At 54.0% G+C, this 27,932-nt stretch overlaps 1 long non-coding RNA gene across 5 annotated transcripts; it reads right to left on the reverse strand.

Moving 5' to 3' along the window:
* Positions 1 to 988: 988 nt before the first annotated feature.
* LOC106506712 (uncharacterized) lies at positions 989 to 27,522 on the reverse strand. Of its 5 annotated transcripts, XR_014832561.1 has the most exons (7): positions 26,449 to 27,522; positions 25,930 to 26,050; positions 24,698 to 24,809; positions 23,699 to 23,954; positions 22,569 to 22,745; positions 13,818 to 17,468; positions 2,761 to 3,202 (listed from the first exon to the last, which is right to left on the reverse strand). It is a non-coding gene; the product is annotated as an uncharacterized LOC106506712 (long non-coding RNA). The 5 variants fall into 5 exon arrangements; XR_014832562.1 differs by lacking the exons at positions 2,761 to 3,202; positions 25,930 to 26,050; positions 26,449 to 27,522 and adding exons at positions 7,747 to 10,119; positions 25,238 to 25,598; XR_002339969.2 differs by lacking the exons at positions 2,761 to 3,202; positions 24,698 to 24,809; positions 25,930 to 26,050; positions 26,449 to 27,522 and adding exons at positions 989 to 2,013; positions 2,114 to 2,238 and having other exon boundaries at positions 23,699 to 24,190.
* Between the last annotated feature and the right edge of the window lie 410 nt (positions 27,523 to 27,932).

Raw genomic sequence — 27,932 nt, forward strand, 5'->3', positions numbered from 1 at the left:
CGGGGAGGAGCATTTCAGAAGAGGGCAGCAGGTGCAAAGGCCTTGGGGCAGGGAGGCCCCGGGTTCTGGAGGAGGAGCCAGAGTCCAGGGAGGCTGGGATGGAGGGAATGAGGGGGCAGGGGTGGGAGAGGATTGGGGGAACCTGCAGGAATGGGGCTGGGCCTTGCAGATGCTGGGAGGGGTGGGGTCCACTTCCTCCCCGGGCCAGGGGAGGTCACTACAACGTTTACTCGGGGGCGACAAGGTCTCCTTTGTGCTTCTGGAGCTCACTCTCCCTGTTCCTGGTAATACGGGGCAGATCTCAGGGTGGGGAGAGGAAAGGCAGCAGGAGGACTTGGGGGGGCTGGACAGACATCCCCCCCCCCAGGAGGGAGCTGCTGACTGGGGTGAGAGCAGGGCGTGGAGAGGGGCGGGCAGGCAGGAGAGTTTGACTTTAGTGCACTCGCTGTAACTGGAAGAAGGGGGAACCCCAGGACAAGAAGTGTGTGGGTCACTGGGCTGAGTGACGGGCATTTGGTGGCATCACTTGCTGAGAAGGTAGCAGCTTTGCACAGAACTTTCCTGATCTGAGAGCCTGAGCGTCTCTGGCTCCTGAGCAGCTGGGGTGCCCCTTCAGGGCCATCTGTGGCCACAGGGTCGTGGGCACACAGGGACCCATGCGCTGGTCACCAGCACCAGCTTTGGCCTGAGGATGGACCCGGCCCACACGTGGGGCAGCGGGAAGCCCAGCCCCAGCGGCTGCCCAGGCAGAGCCCGGACTCCCAGAGGGAACCGTGAGGGGCCCAAGAGCCTCCACGACCCCCAAGGCACCGCGGGAGGAGTCCTGATGGCCGGTCCTAACAGACCACGTCACGGCTGCCACTGGACCTGACCGAGGCTGTTTCTCAGCCAGCCTCCTCCCCGCGCCTGTGCTGCAAAGTGGGAATGAATTTCATCGCAAGAAAATGTCAGGATTCAAACGCGCGGCCTAATCAAGGACGCATCTCTCATCAGTCAGGCTGTTCTACTTCTCAGAAGACGCGGGGCCTGCGTTTCATAGAATGAGGCGTGTGTTCAGGGCAATTTGACAGAAAGGGGGAGACAGAGAAAGAGGCATGAGAAAGGAGAAAGCGGACATTCAGCATCAGGCTGAGAGTCAGGGATCCTCGGGTCTGTGCAGATGCTCTGCCGACCGGGCACCAACCACGCACCAAAAAAAGTTTCGCTCGTTGGAATTTCTGAGACGTTGGTGCTGCTCGGTGTCGGGGGTTGAACAAACAAGTGTCCTGCAATGAACGGAGCCTTTGTCCCCACCTCCCCTTTGAGACGTTGGTCATGTCCTCAAGTCAGTGCCAGAAGTGTCCCTCTGGTCCTAACAACCGCGAGCATGACAGCAGCTCAGACCCAGTTCACGGTGCTCAGCACCTGTCGCGGAGCAGCCCTGCCAGGACCTGGGACGGAGGAGCTGCCCGCAGCCCCGCTGCCAGCTGGGAAGGAGAGCCCGGACCTGGAGGACTTTCCCGGGTGGACAGTGGCCCGGGACGCAGGAAGCGCAGCCAGCGCGTCCCCCCCCCGTCTACCAGCCCCTCTCTCTCCAAAGAGGCGGCCTGAAGGACTCAGCTGTTCTTGTCCTCAATAAACAGACCATTTGTGCCGGTTGGTCTTGGCCTTCAGAGGATCCCACTTGGATGTAAACAGGGTTTGCAAGGAGGGTGGGCCTGGCTTTCCTGGCTGAGTCCAGCTTCTGGACGGAGCCCGAGTGGGATCCTGGCCCAGAGAGCTCTGCCTGGCCCCCGCAGGTGAGACCCGGGCTGACCCTGTGGGGCCACGCCCACCGGCCCCAAGGAGCCCTCAGCCCTGCAGCCCTGAGGTCAGAGCCACAGAGGATGGATGCTGCTCCTGGTGGCGCCTCCTCCGTCACAGCCACAGGCAACTGGTCCTCACGATGCAGCCAGACAACATCCAGGGGCCGGAGTCAGCCTGTGTCCAAGAACCTCTGCATCCTCCTTGCTGCAGAGTCACTGCACATGCTCCCTGGCAAGAAAGAATTCAAGCCAAAAAGAATTCAGGACTGATGCTTCTTTGATTATTTCACACCTGCAATGACTTGAAGCGGTGAGCCATTGTCACTCACTTTCAAAGCTCCAGCTTCAATGAGGAAGTGGTTCTTCTGCCCTCTTCTGAGTGCCTGCCTTATGATATCTTTCTCTTCCGAGAAGGTTTCAACCCTGGGTCCCATAACTCTGCTTCTGAACAGTCCTGGATGGAAAGACAGGAAGGCTTGAGGGCTTTGGTCCTCTGGTATGCACATAACAATATGTATTTTCAAGGCCTGTTTTATTTCTCTGAGAGAAAACAGATTTCAAAATGTAATAGCAGATTTGTTAGAGGTTATTGAGGAAGGTGATAGGAATTATTCTTTTTCCAAATTTGTTTCATGGCAGCAAGCTATGAGGCAAATAAGAAAGGATATGAACAGAACTCTAAAACAGAAGGAAAGTCACTGTTTTTTAAGGAAATGTGTAACAGTATGAGAATGCAGAACAGGACGTGTTTATAGATTCTGGATCTTGCCAAAATTTTTAATATCTGAAGCATCACTGTAAACCCTGAATACATCATATTCATGCCTTGAGTAGACACGGAACCATAAGGGAACGAAAAGCAATATTTAGGAAGGAATTAAAAAGCTGAACTACAGTTCATTTTTGATTCTGTAAAGAATAAGAAGAGAATATTTGGACTGTAAAAATGAAATCCAGACAAAATAATACTCACTTATAAGTTTCCAAAAGATTAAGATTTTAATTTTATGTCTTTTTACGCCAAACATTAATAAATACATATACTGTGTTTCTTTGTTTTATACAAAATGGTAAATGATAAAAAGCACTGAATTTCAGGCTTGGTTCAGCCTGTGAAGTCTCCATTTATGCAGGAAGCTGCTGCTGGATTTCCATGGCATCAGGGCTGGTCCAGCACACCAGGGCCCAAACTGAGTCTTGCTGAAGTGCAAACAACATTAAGATGAGAATCTACATCAATCCCTGTTCAAGGGCAACATTTGGGGCTGAGCAGAGAGGATGCTCTCTGCCAGGTCTTGTGGCTGAAGTGTCTGACCAGTAGGTTGGCATCTCCCAGCATTTCTGAGATCTTTTCTAAGTTGGTCTTTGAATAAGTCAGGCTATCCTGATCGCCACCAACAGAATCCAAATAAAAATCACTAACAAAGGAAAAAAAAACAGGCAGGAGGAGGGGTTATTAGCTCAGGTCTTTTAAAAGTCTGAAGGCAACAGCTTCAGGCATGGCTGGATCCAAGTACTCAGTGATGGTATCAGGAAATGATCCCCTTTCGCTTCACTGCTCTGCCTTGTCCTCCGGGGGCCCCATTCTCCGCCAAGCTCTTCTGTCCTGGCACCTGTTCACACCCTTGGTATCCCTGGGAGAAAAATGACTCTTCTACCCCACAGTTTCAACAGAAGTCCCAGAACTGAGCCTCCCTGAATCATGGGTTTATCCTTTATCCAGTTTCCACGGCCAAGGGCATGGCATACTCTGATGGCTCAAGCTCACTCTGTTGCAGAAAAAGAATCCATCCTCAAGCTTCTGAAGCAAGGCTTTGCTGTGCCACAGGATGGAAGGAGGAGGAGAGAGTACTCAGCAGTTCCCACGTGGCCTGTGACCACCCAGCCTTTGAGGTAGCACAGCAACGGCAGCCTTCAGATTCAAGTTTGGGGGCCCAAGAACCACCCCTCGTGGGAGGAGCATCCAAAAACGCGCAGTCCTGTTTTAAAACCACTATCCAGGGTAATGTGAGAAAAAGAATGTGTATACATGTGTGTGACTGGGTCACTTTGCTATACAGTAGAAAACGGAGAGAACACTGTAAACCAACTATAATAGAAAAAATACAAAATCATTATTAAACCAATCAATCAATAAAACCACTCTCCGTGGCCAACAGTTTTCCATCCCAGGACTGGCTTTTCCTCTTTTCCCCCTTCGTTCCTTCCAGGGCGCAGATCACTTCCCTAAGCAACCTACCTGCCAGCAAGCTTTCACCTCCAGCTCTGCTTATGAGGCAAACCCAAGTGAAGGCGACAGCCTCATTCCTCAAGCAACCGGGGACCCTCCAGGCCTAGCAGATGAAGCCGAGTTTAGATGGACATGCATTTTCCATTGAACCCACTGCAGTTAGAATATGTGATTGTCTTTGCGAGAAAAAGAAACTCACCCAGGACTAAATCTCCACATAAACACATCCACCGCTTTCTTCCATGAGACGACTTTGTCTTGCACCTTTAAAATCTCTCCCATTTCTGGCTGCCTGGATTCCCTGACCCTTGCATTCTTGGGAAGAGTTTCGTAATTATCTTTTAATTCTTTCTCAATTTTCTGATGCATCAGCACGTGTAAAAGGGAGGTGAAAAATTGCTCGCTCTTCCCGATCTGGCTTCATAATCCCTTCATCACCACGCGGCAGGGTCTGGTTTGACTCAAGCTGCACTGCATTTGAGTGGCCCCGTTACAAAGAAATCCCCGGGAGCTGAAATTTGCTTTCTCCGCCGTGGATTCACGTTACCCCCACGGACATTGAACACATACTGTTCAGAACTAGAGGTCAAACACAGAGCTGGTTTATTTCAAAGTACTCACCATTCACTCAGGGCTATTCTCGGCCTCTGCTTTCCCTCCCTTTCCTAAAAGAAGCACCGTGCAAATTTTTTAGCTCAAAGGAACAGTTCGAGCATGCTTAAAGTCTTCACTGATTTAGAAATCATTTCAAAGAAAGCCTCTGATTGATTTACTTAATCTTAGTTAAGGGAAGCTATTTTAAAAGTGAGGAGTTCCCATTGTGGCTTGGTGGGTTAAGAACCTGACATAGTGTCGTGAGGATGAGACTGTGATCCCTGGCCTCGCTCATATGCGTTTGCAGCATAAGTTGCAGATGTTGCCGTGCTGTGGCACAGGCCAGCAGCTGTACCTCCAATTCAACCCCTAGCCTAGGAGCTTCCATATGCCACAGGCGCAGCTGAAAAAAGAAAAAAGAATTTAATGGAAATGTCATAAGTTAGCAGTAGGGCAAGGGCACCCCAGGAAATGAAGCCCCCAAAGTTCACCAGATGGACAGGGCAGCACAGGACAGTGTCCCCATGCTAGTTGGATGCTCACAGAGCCCCCGAATAGCACTTGAGAGGGTTGAGAGGACAGTGTCTGGTCTCTACGTCAGAGACCCTGAATCAGCAATGTCATGCTGGGCGTCGACCCTGTGTCCGCAAACTCTTCTAAAGATGGATCAAGTATGAACTCATCTCCTCCATCCAACACCCTGGGAGGAACAGACTATCACCTTCAAGCACAAACAGAGGAAAAAGGCTCAGAGCACCCACATGGCCAGCTGGTGGGTGGTATTCACTCACTTTGAATGTGACTCCAGAGTATAGACCAATAACAATCCATCACCTTTGCAGGCAAACAGAAAGGCGCTCTGTTAGGGCAGCCGGATCTAGCAAATAACAGTACAGGAGGCCCACCAGTCAAATAATGCCTAGTTTTCCTATAAGTAGGCTCCAAATACTGCATGGTCCCGAATTTTATCTAGCAGCCTCAGATCCTGTTAGCCAGAGGGAAAGGGTGGTGGCTGCTGGAGACAGATGTGAGACTGAATTTCCAGTGCTGAGAACATGGCCCAGCACGTAGCTGCCAGAGAGGACCTCGGACAGAGGGATGGCCTGTGGGATGCACACAGTCTCTATGGAGACCCATAAAGAGGTTGATGAAGCAAGACCAAGAGGACAGAAGGAGCTGTTGGCATCGTGTGGCTACTTCTAGAAAGAAAGCAACAAGCAGTATCTTGGTGGGGGGCATTGGCCGTTTGAATCCACGCTGCATTTGCATGAAGTTAAGTTGTTTCAAAAACTTCCTCAAAACTTTTGGCTTATCCACATCTCACTAATACTGTGACTTACCTATTTCTTTCACTTGACTCACTTTTTGACACAAATAAGTGTGTTCAAAAGAGAAAACTTGATATCACCACTCTAAAAGTAAAACCAACCATCCCTTGCTCTAAATTGAAGGTAACTATAAGGATAAATACATACTTAAAAAAAAAAAAAAAACACCTATCTGCTGTACCTGAAGTTATCTCCCATGTCCCTGTGGATCAGTAAAATCCACTAAGAAACATTGGTTGAAATAAAGGCTATTAGGCATCTAAATTTTCACAAGATACAAAATGTTCATGGACTTTAATTCTATTGAGTTATTCTTGAGCAATCACTTAAAATCTTGATTTGAGAACCTCAATGAGCCAGAAACACCTGAACTCAGATGAGCCCTAAAATTCCAATGTGGCGGTCTTGGAATATTGACCAATATTCCAACTTCCCAGGTTGGCGTCTCCTTAATGGGTCTCAGGAGTTGTCGTCTAGGAGAAACCGCTACCTCAATCCCACAAGAATCAGCACCGAAGTGAGTATGTCATAGTTATTTGGGAAAAGGAGTCTTGAGTTAAAGGTACACTTGCAGGTGGGGGAGGGGGGAGCGCTTGTGGGATATCCAGTAGTTGATCCCAATCTTGCAAGTCTCTGTAATAGGGTTATACCTTGACACTTCCTGCCATGTACCTCTGCAGTGCCTTCCCACATGAGCTGAGGGGACATCTCCATACTCACTTTGAGTGTGGCCGTGTCACTTGATTTGATCCATGTGTGCAGACTTCATGTAGCCCATCACAGAGCAAAGGCCTACACATGCAGGACTTGCAACGCCTCTTGTATTCTGCCCTTCCGCATACAAGCGTGGCCAAACAGCTGCTGCTCTTCCACCCAGAGTCCCCAAACAACAGACAGATGAGGCTGAACCAAGACCATAGGATCTAGCCAACCCCAGCTGGTCTGCATTCTGAGCCGCAAATGACCAGACCAGGCCAGCCAAGATCACCTAAACCACAGTCAACACTGCAGACTGTTGGGTGTGAAAATAAATGTTAAGTCACTGAATTTTGAGCTGGTACGTGACATGTCACTAATATGGTAAAAACTGGCTAATATACCTTCCTACTTAGAAAATAGTCCTTTCTTCATCTGCCCTTTCTGGAGACAGGCTCCAAAGTAGCCCCCCCCCCCCCCGCCGCCCCCCGTGAATAAACAAAAGCCCTGGGTGGTGTGCACCTCACTGCGAGGGTTTGCTCCCGCTACCAACTGGACAAACCACATCACCTCAGCTTTCTCAATCCTCCTACCTCAAAGCAGGTCAGCTGGGTTCACAAACCACCTCCTCTGAGCATCGCAGTGACCTTCCCCTGCGTGAGCACCCAAGAAGAAAAGATCAAGGAGAGACCCGCCCCATCCCCAGCCTTCGGCTCTTGGCCCCCAAATAAATAACTCGGGAACATATTTGCCCTGATCATCTGACACAAGACAGAGGTTGGGGGGAGAAAGGAAAGTACCGATTAGGCCCCCTTCACAGACCCGCTTCCCTTTTCGTGAGAGTCTGTAATTAGACCACTGTGATTTTCAAGTCAGGCAAATGCTAAGTGGAAGCGTGTCAGCGGGTTATAAAAGAGTTCCCCAAAATAACATCACAGGGAATGGGTCTTTTGATAAAATATTCCTAAAGGATTTGAAGTTACAAAATATTTTCTCCCCCCAAAATGGGCAGCTTTCACCTCCCATCTGCAGATTTCCAGATTGATATTTCAGAATGTTTTTTTAAATGTGCAAAATGTGCTTACTGCTTATGTTCCCCCTCTGCTGAATTGCCTTTTTTTTTTTTTTTTTTGCGTTTTGCAGTTAATTTTAAACCTGAAACTGATAACTTTTTTAGTGCTGAGTCACTGGTTATAGGAATGGCCTAATTTTCAGCTCTCGAGGTAGAGGCATGGAACCAGTGGAAAAGCAACCCTCAGTATATCCTCTGAGAAACTAAAAACAACCAACCCGAATAGACAAACAGATCTCCCAAGGACTCAGAATGGCTCTTCTTTTGTAGCTTCTCATGGTGACGGATAAAAGGAGCCTTCCTGGCCACCTGTCGGAATCTCGAGGAGTTGAGAAATATTGAGTAAGTGTCCTGGGAACGCTGTAGGGCTTATGAAAGAAACACAAAGAGAAATCTCTCTTCGGGGAACCCATGAGATTTAGACAAAGACAAGATTTTTAAAACCTATCAGAGGGATGGGTGTGTGTTGTTTCTGTGCCAAAAGTATAGAAACACACAGCTTCCCAGAGCCTCACTCCAGAAAAAGGCTTCCATTATAAACTGTGTTTCAGTGAGGACTTCTTGCCTCCCCAGCTAGACCGCAGATGCCATGACTTCGAAGTCTAACTTGCAATGGTCTTAGCAGCATCTATGGTCTCTTGCATCCAAGAATAAGAAGTCCTCAGTCAGCTCTGGCCGACACTCAACTAATGATTCTAGAAACCCCAAGAAGACAGATGTCCACGTGGGCAGAGAGTTGAACAAGAGGAAAAGTCTTCATTTCAGAAGGAATGCTCATGTTCCCTTGCGCGGAGGTTATATTTTCTCAGAAGCTGACATGACTTTCAGGCCTGAGACCCAGGAGTGAAATATGACCTGTGTTTCCTGTCGAAGCCAAGAGTGACCCCAACGTAAACCTGAGCCCGGCTATCAATCTGTGCCTGGTCCAATGCGGCTGCTGGAAAAGGCCCCGTCCCTAACAGCCCGAAATGATTTGTAGTCTCGAGTGGAAGAAGTAGAGTCATCTTTCAATATTAGCATTTGGAGCCCACCCCCACCCCAGGCTCTTAGACACGTCTCCAGCCTGAATTGACCTGAGCAGAAATCCCCGGCTCCCAAGGGAAGTTCTGAGGCCGGAAGAGCTGCCAAGCATGAGCACAGGCAGACCAGGCAGCTCCTATTTCTACCGCACAGACCTGGCCACAAGAGGCTGCAAGCCGACCAAGAAATTCCTAAAGAAAAGGGGGAAAGTTAGAATAACCTCTGTTTGGTTGGTGCCAAGTGTGGTACCAACACAACGTTCCCCCATCATCGCCACCTCTTCCCATCTCCCTGTTCACAAACCTCCACACCCTTCGTCTCCCTCTTTAAGCTTCGTCTGCTTTCCCAGGCTGCCCAGAGCTTGCACCCAGGCCCCCCGCTGATGCCCTCTCCCCTGTGGGTCCCAGAGCCTGGGTGGGCATGGAAGGGACCCTGTCACTGGCACTCCTGCAGCGGGAGGAGCCGCAGGTTCTGTGAGCATCGCTCTCCACCTTCCCTCCCCGACCCCCAGGGCCCATCTCCACCCTGTTCTGCTGTGTCCTGGGAACTGGCCCCCGAGGACTGTGTGGCCCAGGCTCCCTGTCCTCTGGGGTCTGGTCAAGGTCGGCCAGAGGGAGGCACACTGGAGGTGAGGGCTGGAGGTAAGGGAGGAGGAGGGGGGGGGCTGGGCCCTTCCCCACATTCCCTGCTGTGCTCAGAGTGGCTGCAGCCCCTGTGGGCAGGCCCAGCCCCTGCATGGCTCTCCCTGCCCTCCCCGAACATGCCTCTCTGCCCCCCTCCCCGCCAGCTCCAGGGGTACCAGCAGCTCCTGTCTTGCTGTCCCCTGCTGCTTCCACTCTGATCATTCCCTCGTTCTGTTCAAAACCCCGCAGAGGAAGCCTCCCTTCCCTGCTGCAGCTGTGATCCATGGAAACTGCTGGACCAGAGCCCTAAAGACCATCAGTAATGGAGACTTGTCTGGTCCAGGGGGGCTCAGAGCAGGAGCTGGAGTCTTCAGCAGAAGCCATCAGCCCCCCAGGTGGCCTCCACAGACCAGCCCCAGCCTCCTTGGCCCTGCTCACACCAGGCCCTGGGGTACCCAAAGCCACGGCCAGCCCTGGGACTGTGCCCCTCAAGTTGAACCATCTGGACGGTGGTGAGAGGCAGGGTCTCAGCTCCCCATATGGTGTGTCTAAGCAGACATCACTGCCCTCCGTGGCCGCTCCTCCTCTGTAAAGCGGGTATCATGGTGGGGAGTTAGGGACTAAACTGAGATGCCCCAGGACACCCCACAGTGCTCAGATCTGGGTCCGCATCAGGACCGGCTCCGTAAACCGGGTTGTTTCCTGTTTCTGGGTCTCCCCTGCATGGCTTTCCTCCTCCGGCTCCAGCGTCTCCATAGAATGTGACACAATTCTGCAGAAACAAAGCCCCACGACCAACGGTGTAGCTATGCTTAGAATCTCCAAGTCTCGATACAGGAGATTCTCGTTTCTCACTTTAAAGCAAATGAGTGCCCTGCAGGCAGTGTCCACAGCCCCCTTCCCACGACCCATTCTCACAGACACACACATACACTTCCCCCACCCCTACCCCACTCCAGGCTGCTGCACCCGGGCTCCCACTCCCCGGAGCTTCTCTTGTCAAGTTCACCCCCCCGCCCCCGCAGTCCACAGAGAGTGCCCTTGAACCTTCTTTCCTCTGGGTCTCCTTGTCCTCAAGGTCCCCGCCTTTCCAGGCCTTCTCAATGTCCCTTGTCCCCTGTCTTCCCACCCAGCAGATGCAGGGGTCCCTCACGTGACACCTAGTCTTTCTCCTCTCTCTCTGCTCACTTTCTGGGGGTCTCAGGGGCCACATACTCGCAGGTGAACCCTGCCCACACCTGGCCCCAGCTGCTCTCACGTGGCTGCCTTGAGTCACCTTCAAGCTGACACAATGTGCTCACCCCAAATGGGGCCTCTCTGTGTGTCCCCACTTCAGGGCCTGGTGACACCACCACCCCAGGTCCCTGCCGGATCCTGGGTGATTCTCCTCCCTCCTCTCCCCCCATCACGTCTCAGACCCCATTCCCATTGCTTTGGCTCCAAGATGCCTCTTGATTCCATTCCATCCTTTCCACTTCCACCTGCACCCTCCTGGCTCAGGCAACCACCCTCTGTCCCCCACAGGACTGCCTCACCCCTGTCAGGGATGGCCCTGCTCACCCAACATCACCCATCCCCCAAACCATGGACAACAGGACCAGGTCACACCCCTGACTGAATTTCACTGAGACTCCCCACCCAGGGCTCCTACAGCCCTGTGGAGCCCTCACTGGCCCCCCAGACCCCCTAGCACCCAGCCTCTGTCTGTCCTTCCAGCCCCATCCCCTGCCTTCTTCCCTCACCGTTCCCCTCCCCCCCAAACCTCTGCTTTAGCCACAGGGAACTTCATTCCGGTCCTTAAACATGCTGCACTGTCTTGGCCTCCGGGCCTTTGCACATGCTGTACCCCTGCCTGGATTCCCTTTCTCTTGCTTTTTTCACCAAACTGAAATCCTTAGTCACTGTGAAGTCCCAGGTGAGCACCTGCTAGCTACTGCCCACACACACAGGGGGCACTGCTGGCCACTTTCTCTGTTGCCACAGGAAGGGACAGAGGCTGCTGGTTAACCGCCCAGGACAATGCCTGTCACAAGGTGAGCGGGTCTCAGTGAATGCTTGTGGAATGCAGTGAGTTGTTACTTTGTCTTCTGCCCCCAGCTGGACCGTGAGCTGGGAAAGGGGACTGGGAGTCATATTCCCCAGGTCCCGTGTGACCCCTCCAGCTCACAGTCAACACACATTTGACCAAGTGACCAATCGAGTAGTGCCCCCCGCCTCCCGAATCAGCACCACCTGTTTCCTTCTCATCGTGGTGAAAATAAATATCCAAGGCAGTTTCAAAAAACAGACAAATGAAATACAAAAGGGATGCTGGGGGGCAGGTGGCTGAACAGGTTGTGGTCACAGCCCAGTGTCATCATCGAATCCCATCCCAACTGCAAGTGATTTAACGAGTTGGGGGCATCTGGGCAAAGGTTTCAACGTGTGGGTGTTTCTCCCAGGTCGGCTCCCGAAAGGGGTAGACACAGCCTTTCTGATGCGAGGCAGCCCTGCCAGAGAGGGAGACGCTCGCCGCCACGCCCGCCCTCTCCCCCGCCTGGGTTCGACTGTGAAGAGACCACTGGTGTGGTGGAGAGGAGCAGGCAGAGGCCTCCAAGTCAGCCGAGCCCACAGCTGCTCAGGGCACATCAGCCACTCGAGTCGTGGACGCGGCAGGTATTGATTTCTCTTCCGGCTGAGGTGCGGGGCCTCAGCAGCCTCACCCCAGTGGGACCAGCATGAGCCGCCTTTAGTGTCCTGGCGTGGCTCTGACTGCTCCATGCACCTGCTGAAATCTGGGCCTGGGGTCCTCCTCAGCCCGCCAGGGGCCTTTCCCACAGACAGGGACAAGGACTGGCTCAGTGGGCAGGTAGGCGCGGAGGCCAGGAGTGTCTGCAGACCCCAGCTGGGGTCAGCGCAGGGCTGCTCCTTTCCCTGTAGCTCAGTCTCCTCATCAAACAAATGGATAGATGAAATCCATCCCTGGGTTATCTCAGAGATCAGCAGAAGGCACCTCGAGCCGGGGAGTGGGAGTCAAAGAGGAGGGTTGTGAGGCAGAGGCAGACGTGGAGCCCAGCGCCCCAACGGCATCCTGGCGTCAGAGCCACGTGGGGAGGTGACTTCTACGCATCCTTCAGGACAGGCAGCCACCAAGTGGGGAGGGGGGCCTCTCACCCCTCTTTGAATCTCAGTCCAGTGCTGTTTCCCATAAACCATGGATCTGCATCAAACGTTAGCATGAGTCCTTCTGACCATTCCCATTCAATGTGGACAGAATGTCCTGATTAATATAGGGATACTGTTTTATTTTTAAAACTAGATAACTGCACTTTAAAAAAAAAAAAAAAAACTATTTGAAGGTTTGTGGCAGCCCTGCGGGGAACAAGTCCACCAGCACCATCTTCCCAAGGGCATTCGCTACTTTGTGTCTCTGTGTCACATTTTGGTAATTCTCACAATATTTTAACCCCTCCGTCAGTGAAAAGATTACAACCTGCTGAAGTCTTGGGTGATTTTTTTAGCAATAAAGCACTTTTAGATTAAGATACACACATTTTTTCAGCCATCATGCTATTGCACACTTAACAGACTAGAGTAGAGTATACACGTAACTGTTATCTGCCCTGGGAAGCCAAAAGACTCCTGATACTCGATTTATTGTGGTCTAGAACCAAACCCACAATATCTCCAAGGTCTGTTCGTTAACAACAATAATAGGAGTAACTGTCTTACCCTAAGCTCCCCAGAAAACAGAGATGAGGAAAAAGTTGCTAAAACTTGAGGGAGGGCAACCCCAGGACGCGGGAGGGAGGAAAGAATGAGGCAGAGAAGGAGGGAAAGAAAGTGCAGACAGGTTTTCACGCAGCTGGACGTGAACCAGGACCAGCCTCCCCGCTGGGTCCCTGCTGGCTGTCCCCCGATCCCTTGCATGTGCTGCTGCGAGAGATTCTTGGGGTGGGACAAGGAAGGGAACAGGTAGGGCGACCACCCTGTGGGCACTGCTGCTGCGGAACTGTGTCAGCGGTGCCGCAGGAGCCAACACGGTGACCCAACAAACCCAGCACCCTGAGGCACCATGAGAAAAATGCACAAATGCATACAGGGAGGGGAGGGGACGAGGTAACCTGGGGCTCCCAGGCCCCCTCGAAGGAGCACTTGCCACTTCGCTCCAGCCCGCAGTTGCTCCGCAAGAGCCTGGGCCCACATTCTACATGAGCATTTTCCATCGAGGGCTGGAAGCTGGAATGTTTCACCCCCCGTCTTAATTTAATATATCCACCTTGCCCGTGTGCCATGAGATCGATTTTTCTCATGTAATTTTTTTGAGATAGAACTCACACACCGTAAAATTCATCATTTTAAAGTGTAATGCACAACGGCTTTTGGTATTTTCCCAAAGTTGCACAATCATCAGAACGTTTCACCATCCCCAAGAGAAACACCACACCCACTTCCCCTCCCCGTCTCCCCAGCCCCCTGGCAACCACTCACCTGTCGCTGGTTCGATGACCACGCCCATTCTGGATCTAGCACGTGGATGAAATACAAGCTGTAGGTTTCCAAGGTGAATCCCTGCTGCAGAACCTCCCTTCCTTTTCATGGCTGGCTAGTTCGTTGAATGGATCTACCACAGTCACGCTTCAATTGACGGATGGTACTGAGCTCCTTCATGAGAGTTTTTGGAACCTGAACTCAACCGCCCGTGCATGTGAACATGAGGGTGGCTTTCAGGTGTGGCTGTCACCTGGTGCAGAATGAGACAGCTACAGGTGTTCACCAGTGCTGGCTGATCTCTAAGTGCAGAGGTGAGAATGCTAAGAGGTTTCTGGGTGACACGGGAATGGCACCGGTCCCATTTCAAAGACCTGTGTCCCAGCCAGCTGTTGCTGTTGCAGAGTGATTAGTCTTCTCAGCAACAATGGAGGTGCGTTGCACCACCACCACCCCGCCCCAGGAGGGGCAACTCCCAGGCACTGAAGCCGCTCTAGTGACTGAGGGCTGGAGTCCTGGACTTGGGCTCTTGACAGTCTCCACAGCGGCTGTGATGTTAACCACACACGCCACAGAACACAGAGGAGAAAGGGTGCCTGCCACCTTCACAGCCCTAGATCTTCCTCCTCTGAGAAGGAGCAATGAATTCTCCCAGTCTTTCCCTCTGGTTAGTAGCAGATTCAGAGGTGCAGGCTGGCTCTAATGGGGCTACATGGGCTGGGGGAGGTCAGGGTGGCACCTGTGTCTTCAGGGGCTGGTGAACAGGTGAGTGCTCAGAGCCGCTCCCTCTGTTTCCAGGACGAGGCTTGGGATGCTTATCTCACGCTGTCCTCTCTAAAGCCCTCTCATCACTGCCTTAATTGTGCTCACATCAGCATATTACCTTCAAAGCATTGTCACAAAGGCGTCCTTTTGGAGAATGGGCTCAGGGGAAGAACTGACACCCCCACCCCCGCTCCTTTCCTGCTTCTCAGCTCTGTTTCCCAGAGTCCTCCTTTCAGCTCAAAGCAGAGAGCGATTAGATACCCAGAGGTCTCACCATAGATAAACCCTAGGAGGTCACTTAGAAGCAGGACTGCGTGGAAGTCAAGAGGACAATTGCTTTATCCTCTGAGGGCTGAAGGCAATTGTCCTCCTGGTCCCACCACACACCGGGAGAGAACAGAGCCGCCAATTGTCAGAAAATAGGTGGCCCCGCTGGGATGGGAATCCGGCACTCGCAGAGCTTGGCCCCATTCATCAAGGCCAGCTTGTCTCTCGGGAGTCACATCCAAGTTGGCCGCTTGGCTGGCCGAGCTGCAGTTAGTGCCCTGAAACAAATTCCCTAAAACTGACTCTGCTGAGTCCCGTTCCACAACTTGCCATCATTTCTAAAGCGTACAAACCTCCTGAAGAATTTTTTAAATTGTTCACCCGCATCACAGCTTCACAGCAGCCCCATGATACATTTCACACATTTCCAAACCTGCATTTATCAAAACTGAAAAGATCTGAGCTTAAAATCAAAAGAACCAAATCATCATGCTCTCTGAAGCTTAGAGAAGCATTTGATTGGGATAATGGTTGGGAGGAAATAAAAGCACTTTTGCAGCCATTTTATCTCATGCATTTGTAGGGACAAAGTTAAGTGCTCAATTGAAAGGGAACTAATTGATTGGTCATATAGTCATTCTGCAAGCGTTTGTTAAACAACTCTGTGCAAAACACTGTTAGGTGTGATGAAGTGTGCAAAGCATCATAATGCAATTCCATTAAATGAGGCAAATCATGACGAGGTCCCGCCATGCGTCAAGAATCCTGCTAGACTCCGAGATGCACTCAGTCTGATCACTGCGGGGGTGCCGGAGCAAAGGAGCATTATGCTAAGCAGCCCTAACTTAATAAAGGTTTTGTGCTAAGTAGACAAGGCAGCGTTGGACACAAGTGAACACGGGAAATGCCTTTGTTTCCTGCAAGTTCACTCAAGGGGACCGTGGTCCTGGTGTGAGCATCGTGGGATGAGCTCTGCCCCTGGATTCAAGCCCCTTGGCACAAAGCTGGCTCTGCTTCTGCTTGCTCTGAATGTGTGCAGGACACAGAAACCCTGTGGCTTTCAGTTTCCTAATCCCAGATAAGCCGGCACTCATATCTGATTCATTGGTTGTAAGACAGCACGTTTCAAGTCTCTGGTACATGATGATGTGATGGAGAAGGTGGCCCTATCCCATCCCTAAGAGGAGACACTTGATTGGTCAGTGGTTCAAAGGCCGATCCCAGTAAACCTACTCCCCATCACTTGCGACTGGTTTAAGAGTGGGCCTGCCAGCCACTTCTAGCCAATAGGATCTCAAAGAACATCAACTAGAGATTTCTGGGAAAGCTTTTTCCAAGGTACACGTAAGAAAAATTCTCCAGCACCTATTCCTTTCATTTGTTTTGGACTTGGTTTGATGATGTTGGAGCCATAGCAGCCATCTTGAAACCCTGAGGCAGAAGCCAAAAAAATCTCCAAGATGCAGAGATAGAGGCCTGACATCTTTGTACCCATGAGTTAACCAAATTGGAATTGTCTTTTGTGGGCTTCTTTTAAAGTTCACACACACACAAAAAAAAAGCCTTTTTCATTTAAACTAGTACTTCGCAGACTTTCACATGCATATGAATCACCTGGGGCTCTACTGCAAGTGCAGACTCTTATTCAGTAAGTCCGAGGTAGAACCTAAGATTCCAAATTCCTGCAGGCTGCAGACGCTCATGCTATGGATCCATGGGCCCTGCTTTGGGCCACAAAGGTGTAAGACGCCTTTAGTTGGAAGTTCTGTTATTCGCTGCCAAAAGCATCCTGACTTTTAGAACCATGTGTAATATTAGCCCTGCCCACTGATGGAGATCAGGTCTCACCATCCCACCTATTGGATGCACGCTCCTCCACCTTTGGAAGATGCCAAGCAGGTCTGGGCGGGGAGAAGATGGTTCTCTTTCCAAAAGACAAGAATGCTTGTTTCGCTCTTGAGAGAGAGAATGGTGATGATGGAGGGAGAGCCAGATGACAGGGGACAGATGTTGATTTGGGGCTGTGCTGGTTCTTCTGTTGCCTCTTTATGGTCTATTTATGAAATCCTGAAGCCCCTTCTGTGAAGAGCATTTCTGCCGTATTTATTTCCTTTTGAAAAGGAGGCCACAAAACCCAAATGGTCATCAGCTGCTCAGCCTTTCCTGGTTCCCAAGCACATCTTCATTGTTCACATTTTGGAGAGAATTTCAGTGTCCTAGAGTCCAAGGGTCTGAACTAGGTGGGGCATCGGGGGTCTCTGCAATAGGATGACTTTGCTAATCCATCAGGATTAGTCCTGGATTCCTGCCTGGAAGTTGGAGATCCTATTGGCCGCTCACACCCAAGCTCCTGAGAAGCTTCGAGGGTCTTTGCAGGAGGTGGAGAGATCGGGGGATGTTGGACACAGCTCTGCCCTCATGTGCTGTGTGGCACTGGGCGAGCACCACGACATCGCTGGAAACCACCTTCCTCCCCTGCGAGGAGCCAGCGTCAAGCCGGTGACTCTTAGGACCCTGCCGCTCAGGAGTCTGGGGCCCGGAGATTCTCATAATGGCTCCTGGGATGACAGGCATCAGCTCAGAGCAGGGCTCTCGGTCTCAGCCACACCTTCCAGTGACCTGGGGGGAGCATTAAAGATACGGATCAATGACCGGGTCCCCCTTCCAGGGGTGATGTAATGAGTCTGGGGTCCTACTTGGGCATCAGGAATTTTTCAGGCTTTCCAGGACTACAGAACTCACAGCCCAGGTCAAAAGCCACAGCCAGACTTGATTCTATGGAAGGAACTAGGTTCACACGGCTGGTCAGCCACCTGCAGGAGCCAATCAATTCCCCTTTGCAGGCGTGGGAACCTCACAGCAGCCAGCGCCTCCCCTAGGAAACAGTGAACATCACCCCTTTCTGTTCTTCTGGAATCTTCTCTCACCCTTGTTCTTTCTCCTTCCCCTACCCTCACTAAGCTCTCCAGTGAGCAAAGTCTTTCCCAGACAGGAAAGGATGCAGCTCCCAAGCAGCTCCGGCCTCCGTCCTGGGAGGCGAGTACCCGTGGCAAGGAGGGGCCGCACCTGGTCCCTTCACAGGGACAGGGAGGAAGGAGGGGACCGTGGGCAGAGACACGGTCATCGAGGTCTCCAAGCTGACCTGCCTCCATCCAGCACCTGACACCAGGCTCGGCACAAGGCAGATGGAAGCTGTGTGACGAGTCTGGAGATGATGAGAAAGTTGGAGAAGATAAAGGAGGAGGAGGAACAATCCGTCTTCAATGAAACCTTGTCTGCGGATGTTTGCTCCACGTCTGGAGGTGTTTGTCACAACCTGGCGCCACGTGTAGCTCCTTAGGATCCTGGTGCGTTCGATCCGGAGCCAACAAGGGAGCTTTCCTCACGTTCCCTTAGAAAGTGACATGGACTTCATGTCTGTCCCGCCCCGCAGGCTCTGGAGCCGTGGAAGTTGAGCTGATGCTTCCTCGGGCAAGCTGCTGAGCTTCCTTAATGCTCTTGATGCAGCAGGAGAGAAAATGCTCTCCTTTCCCTCACGGTTTCCCAATTCCCAGGTTCACTGAGAAGGAAGCTGAGTGAGAGCCGCCTCCTAAGGGCCTCGCTGGGGTCTTATCTGTGGGGCCGACTTCACTGAGGATACCAAGAGCCATCAGCCACCACCCATCGCTCCCCAAGGACCCTTGTCCTGCCTCAAACGTGGGCTCTGCCACACGGAAGCCTGTGCAGGTCCCGAGTGCCTCTAGTCCTGCGGCCCCTCCTCTGGACCCCACCCCAACTTAATCCGCAGCAAAAGAAGAGTCTGTGCAGAAGACACACCCAGGGTCCCCACACTCGCAGCCACTGCTCGTGGGCGGCGTACACAGGCTGAGCCACTCAGAAACCCAACCTGGTACCTCCTACACCTGAACTTCTGACCCAGACAATGAGCCCCCTTGTCACAGCCTCTCCTTTGACTGGGTCTTTACTTCCTGCACCAGAGCCTCTGGTGTTCCCAGCTCATCTCTACTTGTTCCTCAGGTCTCAGCTCAGATGTCCCCTCCTCAGGGACCCCTTCCTGGTCTCAAGGCTGGGGATGCTGACCTGGGCATTCCTGACCATCACGTTGGGTCACACGCTGTCATGGACAAGCTCAGGGGTCAGGGATGTCCCCACTGTGTCCCCCACGCCTGATATACAGCAGGCTCAGGGAACCCCAGCTGAGGGACAGAGAATGGAGGGGTGGGGACACGGCGCTGAGCCCAGGGAGTGAGGACAAGGGGAACACGTGGGATCCACATGCGTTCCAGTCTCCCCCCCAGTCCTGCCGTTCAGCTCCCAGGGGAGGCTCGAACTGTGTTGATTTCCCAAGTTTCTGTCACTAAGAAGGTCTAATCAGGGCCCTTCTCCCTCTTTCCCTCTGTGCTTTTCCCACCACCCCGAGGACCCTACCACCCACCCAGAGAATCGCTTCCCACCTGAGAAACCCCTCAAGGAGATTTCTAGAACAAGCAAGAGCCCAGTCCCCCACTTGATGGTGTTCCCTCCTTCTGGTGGGTGACCCTCGACCCCTCCCGAGTTCACCCCTAACTCCTCGGGGCTCCTGGGGGAGGACTGGAGCCAGGGCTGCAGCACTGCTTGTGCTGCTCAGACTCTGGCAAGACTCCAGACCACCTGCAGGGTGTGTGACAGCTCAGGTGCCCGGCCCACCCCAGAGAGACCAATTCAGGGCGCCTGGGGAGGGGGTGAGAACTGGAGATTCTAACAGGGTCTCGGAGGCTGACCTGGGAATGACACCCCGAGAACCATGCTCTCCACTCAAGCCTGCCCACCTGAGATGGTGACCGCTGGGTCACAAGTCACCTGCTCTGCCTCACTCAGGACCCGCTGCCTGGAGGGCCCTGAGGGACAAGGAAGCCTCGATGCCCAGGCTCCTCTCCCCTCCGCACCCCAGCCGCACCGCCTCCTGGCTGCTCCTCACCCGGGATCACCAGGCCTCTCCTTCCTCAGAGCTTTTGCACTTGCTGTTCCCTCTGCTTGGTGTGCTCTTCCCAGGACTCAATCTTCTCCCCTGAGAGGCCCTCCCTGCCCACATGTATGACCTTGTCCATCAGCTCTATTTTCTTTCTAGCAACGGTCACCTCCCCAGACATCATACAATGGTTGGCTCAGTGGCTACTGCTTGTCCTCCGGGCTAGAAAGTGACCTCCGTGAGATCAAAGACTTTGCTCCCTGCCCTGTCCCAGCATCCAGAGCAGTGCCTGGCAGCTCAGTGACTCTCTGTCAGTAAAGGACTTGGGGGCAGAGCCCTTCGCTTCACCTCCTGGGTCCCTCTTTCTCCTCTTGGTTTTGAACGGTGCTTCCTGATACTGGCTCTCTTTACTGCTTCTTAGATCACAGAGCCTCAGAGCACAGCTGGGCAAAACACCCACTTTCTAAAAGGAGACCGGAAGGTGGCTTCGCCTTGCATGGAGACAGCACGAGAGGCCCCTGCTCCTCCTGTGAGGGTGCCTGGGGTTCAGGCTCCACGCCGGGCCCCACAGGCGCTGCTCTCACTCATTTATTCCCCGCCCCCTTTCCAGCTCTGGCTCTCAGCAAGCCAGCAGCTCTCTCCCGACCTTCCTTTCCATCCATTTAAATTGGAGAAAAATGAAAAAGAAACAAAATGCACTTAAGAGAATGCCTTGAAAGGTTAGCAGACCACTCAGGGAAAGCAAATGGGCTCCTTGAGGGGGTCTTTGTGATTGTCAATTATTTATTGAGCCCTGATTACGTCCTGGCGCCACCAAAACAGAAGAGACAAAGTGCCTGCCCTGGGGACTTCCCACGGGGAAGGGATAGTTTGTGCAGCTAAAAACGTTATTGCCAAAACAGGTTCGTTTTGCCTGATGCGCAGCAGGCCAAAAAGCGAGAAGCTGGGGTTTGCAGCAAAGAGGGTTTAGTGACAAGGCGGACCAAGTGCAGAGACAGAAGAACAAACCTCAAGCCTGCCTCCCCAGGTCAAGGAGCCTGGGGGTTTTAGGGGATAAGAAAAAGAAAGAAAGAAGGAGGCGCAGGGAAAGGTGATGGGGAAAGGTGCCGTGATTGTTATTCTGTGCAGGTGTAACTGAGCTACTGGCCTCGGCTCCACCTGAGGGTGGAATTTTCAAACCTCTGACGTCAAAAGGTCACTGAGCAGACACTGGCACATGCCCAGTTGGTGGGAGGGACAGTGGTCCCACCCAGCCTTTACCAGCTCAGCTCCAACTAGGCACAGCTGACTCCAAATTTCTGGAAAACAACTCCGGCAAACATCTAATTTAGGCTCCGTGCGGCTTGGGAGACATGCAAGTCTTAGAACGACCTTGATTAGTGAAGGCATGTGAAACAAATTTGACTAATCACTACAGCACGATTTCCAAATGTTCCAGCATTAGTTAGGACTTGATAAACCCTTGGATATCTGATCAGAGAAAAATGAAAAAACAAACACTGGGCATACTCATGACTTGGACACAGGCAACAAGATCCTGGTGCCTGTCCCCCAGAACATGTGCCAACAAAGGACAGGGGTCAGGGACATGCTGTCTACTTTGAAGATGCTCAGGGCAGTGGGACATGTGGCCTGGGGGAAAAGCTGGGCTGTTTGCCTCTGCTGAGGGCAAGTGGAGTGGGTGCTCTGAGCACTGCAGTCTGTTCACTCACAGGGGTTTCTATCTGTCAGCCATGGTCCCAATTAAGCTGCGTAACAAACCACCCCAAACGCAGTTGCAAACGACAATAAGCATTTCTCTCTCCTTCTCATGTCTGCACATCTGCTGGGGTGTATCACGTCCAGGCCTGGCTTTGCTTGGCTTCGAGCGAAGGGCTGAGTCCAGGTCTGCTCAGGAGTCTCTCGTCTTCCCAGGACCCCTGACAACCAGAGGCATGTTCATCTCGCAGAGAAGCGGGACCACACGTTCAACCCTCTGCCCGCAGCCCAGCGCCAAAGCCAATCACATAACCAAACAGCCTCAGTGAGACGCGACTCCACGTCTAGAGGGGAGAGCCACAAAGTCACGTGGCAGAGGACAAGGGTCCCGGGCAGGGAGGCTGAGGGATTAGGACACGGTGATGGCCAACAGCGCGACCTCCCACGGGTATCAAAATCCCATCCCGGGCATTTTCCCAAGGAAACCGAAGCCTGGACCCAGGGTTTGGGGAGCAGTTATTTCTTCCCCCTGGTGAAATTTCCACAACTGGGAAACGGCGGTAATGATGTCACATCAAATCCTATCACAGCATTTGTTTAAAGTTAAGAAAGCCTAGAAAAGTGCTTAAAACAGGGCCAGGCACAGCGGGGCGGTGTTAATATCAGCTATTAGCATTTCTGCTAATGCTCAAAACTCCCTTGAATGTCTCATTAAGAGAATCATTCCCCTGACAATATACATTTTCTTTAACTTGAGGACAACCTCATTGTCGGGGGTGGAACACTCCCTGCGAAGAGAGTGGAAAAGGGGGCGGCCCCTGTGGGGTGACTGCGTCCTGGGTTCCAGTCCCACCCCTGCCACTCACAGCTGTGGATCTCAGGCAAGTCCCCCGCCCTCCCGAGCCTCACTCCTCATCCGGAGAATGGGTGTGATCTCAGGCTCCTGCGGTTTCCAGGTCTCAGGGCAGGCCTGGCCCGAGATGGGGGCGCTGACGGAGGAGTCAGGGCTGGGCTCCGCCGCCCGTCCCCCCAAGGCGGGGCCTGGAGAAGTCCCTTTGCCCCCTGTGCCTCACCTGCCCACATGCAAGGAGGTGGCTGGACCAGCTGGATGTCCCCGCAGCTCTCTTGGGTCCTCCTACTCGGGGATCTGGGCTCAGCTCACCGTGCTCAGTGAAGGAGAGACTCGGGCCTGGGTCTGGCTCCCCCAGAGCCCAGGGTAGCCGCATTTAGCCCAGGCTGGGGTCGAGTTTCTGCAACAAAGGCTGAGTTTCACAGGCAAGGTTTCCAGAGAGTTTCTTTCTTCCCTGAGGGCCTCCCTTCCTCTGCGGGGATGGAGGTGGGGGGTGCTACTTAGAGGGCTGCCCGCGGGGCCTCTGGGAGGACAGACAGGAGGATGAAGGTTCAGCTGTGGTTCAGCCTCTCTTCCTCTGTCCTTCCGGCCTGGGGCACCACGGCCCCTTCCCCCCTTCCCCGCACAGTGACATCCCCCGCGGACCCCACATCCCACCCAGGATGGGGAGAGGAGCCAGGCAGGCGGAAAGGCTTCTAGCCCTGCTCTCCCTGGGGACATGCTGGTGCCCCAGGCCTCTGCCACCCCCCCACCCCCCGCAAGGGCTGTCTCCATCAAATACCTCTCTGCTCCCAGCTCCCACATCCACACTGTGAAAACCACAATCACTAGTCTTCCCTCCGAGTAATCACATAAATTACATAAGGGATTTGAAACCCCTTCCTGGCCATCCTGGAATCTGCAGGTGCCAGGTATGTGAGTCACATCTGGCTCCGCCCCCACCTCGAGCACCTCCCTTTCTGGCTGGCGTCCCTCACCTGTAAAGTGGGGGCAGTGCCGCGCCCCCGGGAACCACTGCCCTGGGGGCTGGCCTTCCGTCAGCAGCTTGGGGGGAGCTCCCCGTGAGGAAGGGAAGTGGGATCTGGCCCGGAAGCCCGCCCTGGCGCCCTGAGCGCTCTCCTAGGGGCAGAGGCACCAGCCAGCTCTGCCCTCCCTCTGCCTCCCTAAAGCCCCTCATCAGGCTCCCCATTGGCTTAGTCCAGCGAGCAGGGTCAGGGCTTCTAGTAACCCTGGCCCTGGTCCTAAAGCCCTGGGCCACACCCAGCCCCACCCAATCCGCTCTGCTCCTCTGCTCACCAAGGGGCTTCCTTGGGAGGCGGGGGGGGGGGAGGTTCCAGGCTTCCTTTGACTTACAGGAGCTCGGGCTTGGGGGAAATACATCCGCCAAGAGTCGCAGAACTGGGGGTCATATGAGAGGTCCCGCGACCCCACCTGTGACGCACAGCGTGACATTAATGGCTGGAATCAGCAGCCTCAGCAACTTGAACGCGTTTCTCATTTTGTGGAGATGTGACGTGTTTGGTGAGAGGATCATTAGCTGTGTGCAAACATTCCACGCGCTGTGGAAGGGCCGCGGGCTCCGAGAAATGATCAATGAGAAAAGGAGAGGCTTCAGGAAAATGTAAATATCATCCTTGTAAGTCTGTCCCTTGGCGGGAAAAAAAACAGTTTCCCCAACGCAAAGCGACCCGCTCCTCTTCCTTCCCATCAGGAAAACGCCTGTGGCTCTTCCACATAAACGGATGCTCTGCGTTCCCACCCGCGCCTTGGAAAGCGTGGGGGGCGGAGGGAGGCTGTCGTTTCCGTGGATTTTCCTCTAATTCGGTGTCTCTCAAACTCCATTTCATTATCACCCCCTAAGGAGCCACTCTGGAGTTTTTCTTAATCTCCCCTCATGAAATTTTAATACCACAGAAATACCAGACAATGGTTTAAGTACTGAAGGTACATCTGCGTTCTTATATAAAGAGAATAAGATCCCTTCATCCCCCCAGAACCAAGCTGGCCCCGTGGGAGCGGTGTGGCCCCGCCAAGAAGGCATGATCTCATTCATTCACTCATTCATCCACCCAAACACGCAGCAAGATGCACCTCTGGGCACCGGGGCGCTGCCCTGAGCAGAGCAGGTGGCCCAGGTCCGCATGGAGAAGACACTGCGGTGGGACAGTGGACAGAGACAGACCTCGGGGTGAATATGAACCACATCTGATGCAGGGCAGTGCCATGGAGACGATAAAGCAGAATAACGGGAGGGGGCACCAGGGCTGGGTTCCAGGGAGGTCAGGAGGCCAGAGAAGGCCTGGCTGATGAGGTGATGTTTGAGCTGAAGTTAGCAGGAGGAGAGGGAGCTACCTGGGGTTTGGGGTGACAGGATGCTGCAGGCAGAGGGAACAGCTGGTTCCAGATCCTTCTCTACCCAGTGCTGGGTCACAGCTCCTGACACACATCTGAGGACCTGTGGCCCCTGAGGAGACAGAAGGGTATCAGCGCAGAAGGGCTCTGGGTTTTCAGAGTGTCCTGAGGGCAGATGGCGTCTGGAATCCCCAAAGCAGCTCAGGTCCGGGCTGAATGCAGAGTGGGTGCAGGGGCTCAGTCCTGAACCCCCCCACCCAGAGTCTGGGAAACTAGGACCGAGGCTGGGACTTAAAACGTTTTTAGATACTGTTTCCTGGGCATAGACATGCACTGTCACCTCACACTCATGTTTGTTCTTAAACGTAATTCATAAATGGAATGCAGATTATAAAATACATTTTACTCCATTCTCACTCCCTTTCTGACTCTGACAGGGTTTTGTTGCCGCCGCTGTGGTCTGTTGATTTTGGTGATCTCCTCTCTCCGAATTTCCCCTAAGTCAAGGACAGCTGGACTGGTATTTGCTCTCTGGGTGACCTTGCTGGGTGGATCCCAAGTTGGACTCTGCGGAGAGGCATCGCCGGGTCGCGATGGGGTTGCGAAGCCGGGAACCAGGCGGGAGGCTGCAGCTTTGCCGGGGCGCGTGTCGCCGGCCGGGCGAGAGGCTCTGTCGGGGTTTCTCGTGGTTGAAACCGCTCATCAGGGTCAAAGCCGCCCCTTGGGGTCTGCGTGGCTCTTCCCGTCCAGCTGCGGTGGTGAATTCTGACGGCAGAACGACGGCACTTTCAGGCCCCCGCCAGCGCCGTGGTGTCCGCGGAGCCGCGGACAGTGAGACCGTCCGGGGCGGAGGCGCAGCCTCTCCCTCCTCCCGAGGCGGCTTGGACGCTCCCTCGGCCCTGAGTCCAGTCGGGCCGGTTTCCCACGGGAGCAGCGTTCCTGGCTGAGGCCTGGGGGAGGGGAGGCCGTCTTCTCATCTCAGCGCATGAATGAGGCAATGACGCAGCACAGCCTTTAAGGCAGAGTCACGGCCACAGGAAGCTCGCCGGGCAGTTCCAGTTCCAGGCGGCGGTCGCGGCCACCGGGAGCTCCGGCCTCTCGAGCTCCGTATTCAAGTCCTGGCTCCACCGCGCACCTGCCCCGTGACCATGGAGACGACACGAACACAGGGACACCCCTTACCTGCCCATGTCCCTCACCTGAGGGGGTCACTCACCGGAGAGGTCGCCTACCCTCTGTGAGCCAGTGTCTCTCTGTTCGAGGATTGCTATGAAGGGTCAAAGTCAACAGAGCCTCAGGCCTTGCCTCTCCGAGGGGGGCCTGCAGACCAGCAGCATCTTCAGCGCCTGGAAGCTAAAAAGGCACAACATCAGGTCCCATCCGAGTCCTGCTGAATCCGAATCCAGATCCCCCGAGATCGCAGTGGCTCGTGAGCGTGGGAAGCAGCACCGCGGCCCCGCCCAGAGCCCAGCAGGGCCTGGACCTGGGGGAGCTGCGCTCTGCTCCCGCGTATTTCTCAGGGATCAACACTGGTTCCCATGCTCGTGTCTCACAGTTGTCACGTTAGTTCCCTTCGCAGCTGACATAAAGCCCAGGAGTGGCTGCACGGGCCTCAGCCCTGTCCCCAGCCTGACGGTTCCTGGCATTTCGCGGTTACACGAGCACCCGGTGAGCGGCCTACGCAGAGAGCTTTCCTGTGGGGGAAACACCCAGAAACAAGGCGGGGGGAGAAAGAGACGCCAAAGCCTCACCTGCCGTCTAGAGCCAGGGGTCCCGGGTCCTCCTCACTCGTGCTGTCAGCAGAGGGAGCCCGCCGGCCTCTGGCTGCATCTCCAGGGCACTGGGGAACACAGAGACAAGCCCCCCAGGGAGGGAGCATTGAGGGGACGCTGGGTGGGCAGGGGCGGCGGGGGGGGTAGGTGGCACCTCCAGGGCACAGCCGCCCCCTGGCCCCTCAGAGGTGTGGCCGAAGGATCAGAATCCAGGGACAGAAGTCGGTCCCTGGGGGCTCAGGCTGTGAAAGCTGTGGTGGGGCTGCCGTCACTGTCACTGTTCGTGTCAGGAGCTCAGCGCCCTGTCCCCTCACTCATCCCCTGGCTCCTGGGGCAGATACTGTTTTGCTTTAATGGGCGACCCGGCTGCAGGGACACTGGTATCCGGAGACTTCCTTGCGTGCTTGGGGCAGGGCCTCTCTTGGGACCAGTGGCCACGCAGACCCCAAACTCCCCTCACTCTTCCCGTCCCTGGTCAGCAAGGACAGGGACCATGCCTGCCCTTCCATGCAAGCCACCCCCTACTCCGAACCCCACTTATAAACGGGGGATACGGGGCTGCCCCCTCCCGGAGCTGCTGCCCAGTTACATGAGATCAAAACCTGCAGACACAAGATCTGACAGGGGGAGCTTGTGTTCTAGAACCTAAGGAAGTGAGGCCGCTACTGAGCGTGTGCAGTGGTGCCTGGGGTGAGGGGACAGAAAGTGGGGAGGGGGCATGGGGGAGGGGACAGGGGATGAGGAGGAGGAGCGGATGGAGGGGGACTGGGAGGCTGAGGGGAGGGGGCAGGGGCCCCCCCAGAGCTGTGGGGGGCTCGAGTCTGGTTGAGGGAGGACTTGGGTCCTGGGTTTCCTTTGCTGATTGACCTGAACAGGGACGAAGGGGGACATGAGAACAGCCTGTTGGTCCCCAGGGAGGTGACAGCAGAGCAGCAGCTGTGAGAGGCCATGGAGGGAGTTGGGGGTCTTGTCACAGGTGCACCTTCCCTTCTGCCCACCTGGAGGGGGCCTGGTCTAGAGAATATTCTGTGGTATTGCTGCCTCCCTGGGGTCTGGGGGACCCCAAGGATGCCCCATGCCTCTCCCTTAACCTCTCCCCCGACTCAGCAGACGGAGAACCTGGAGCCACCCCCTTCTGGAACATTCCCTCCTGAGGCAGCTGCTGGTGGACTCTTACCTCTCACGAGACAGCTGCCAGCTGCTGATGGACTCTTACCTCTCACGAGACAGCTGCCCCCAGGGCTCCCAGAAAGGTCGCTGATTAGATGCCACCAAAGGCAGCCCAGCCACAGCCAGGCCCGCAGGATTTATGTGCTCCTCTTGCATAAACACCACGGGCCCTCAGTTCCCTCCCTGGAGTGCACCCCGGGTGCGAGGGTAATTAAGAGAAGCGTTTCCTTTCTCCAACTGGTTGCCCTTTCTCTCAGGTGCTGAGGTGGTTCAGGACAAAAACATCAGGAATA

The sequence above is a fragment of the Sus scrofa genome, chromosome 17, assembly GCF_054392235.1.
Source record: "Sus scrofa isolate SSC_HxYL_T2T_F1_AM1 chromosome 17, Sscrofa_HxYL_maternal_Yorkshire_Landrace_v2.0, whole genome shotgun sequence".
Taxonomy (NCBI): Eukaryota; Metazoa; Chordata; class Mammalia; order Artiodactyla; family Suidae; genus Sus; species Sus scrofa.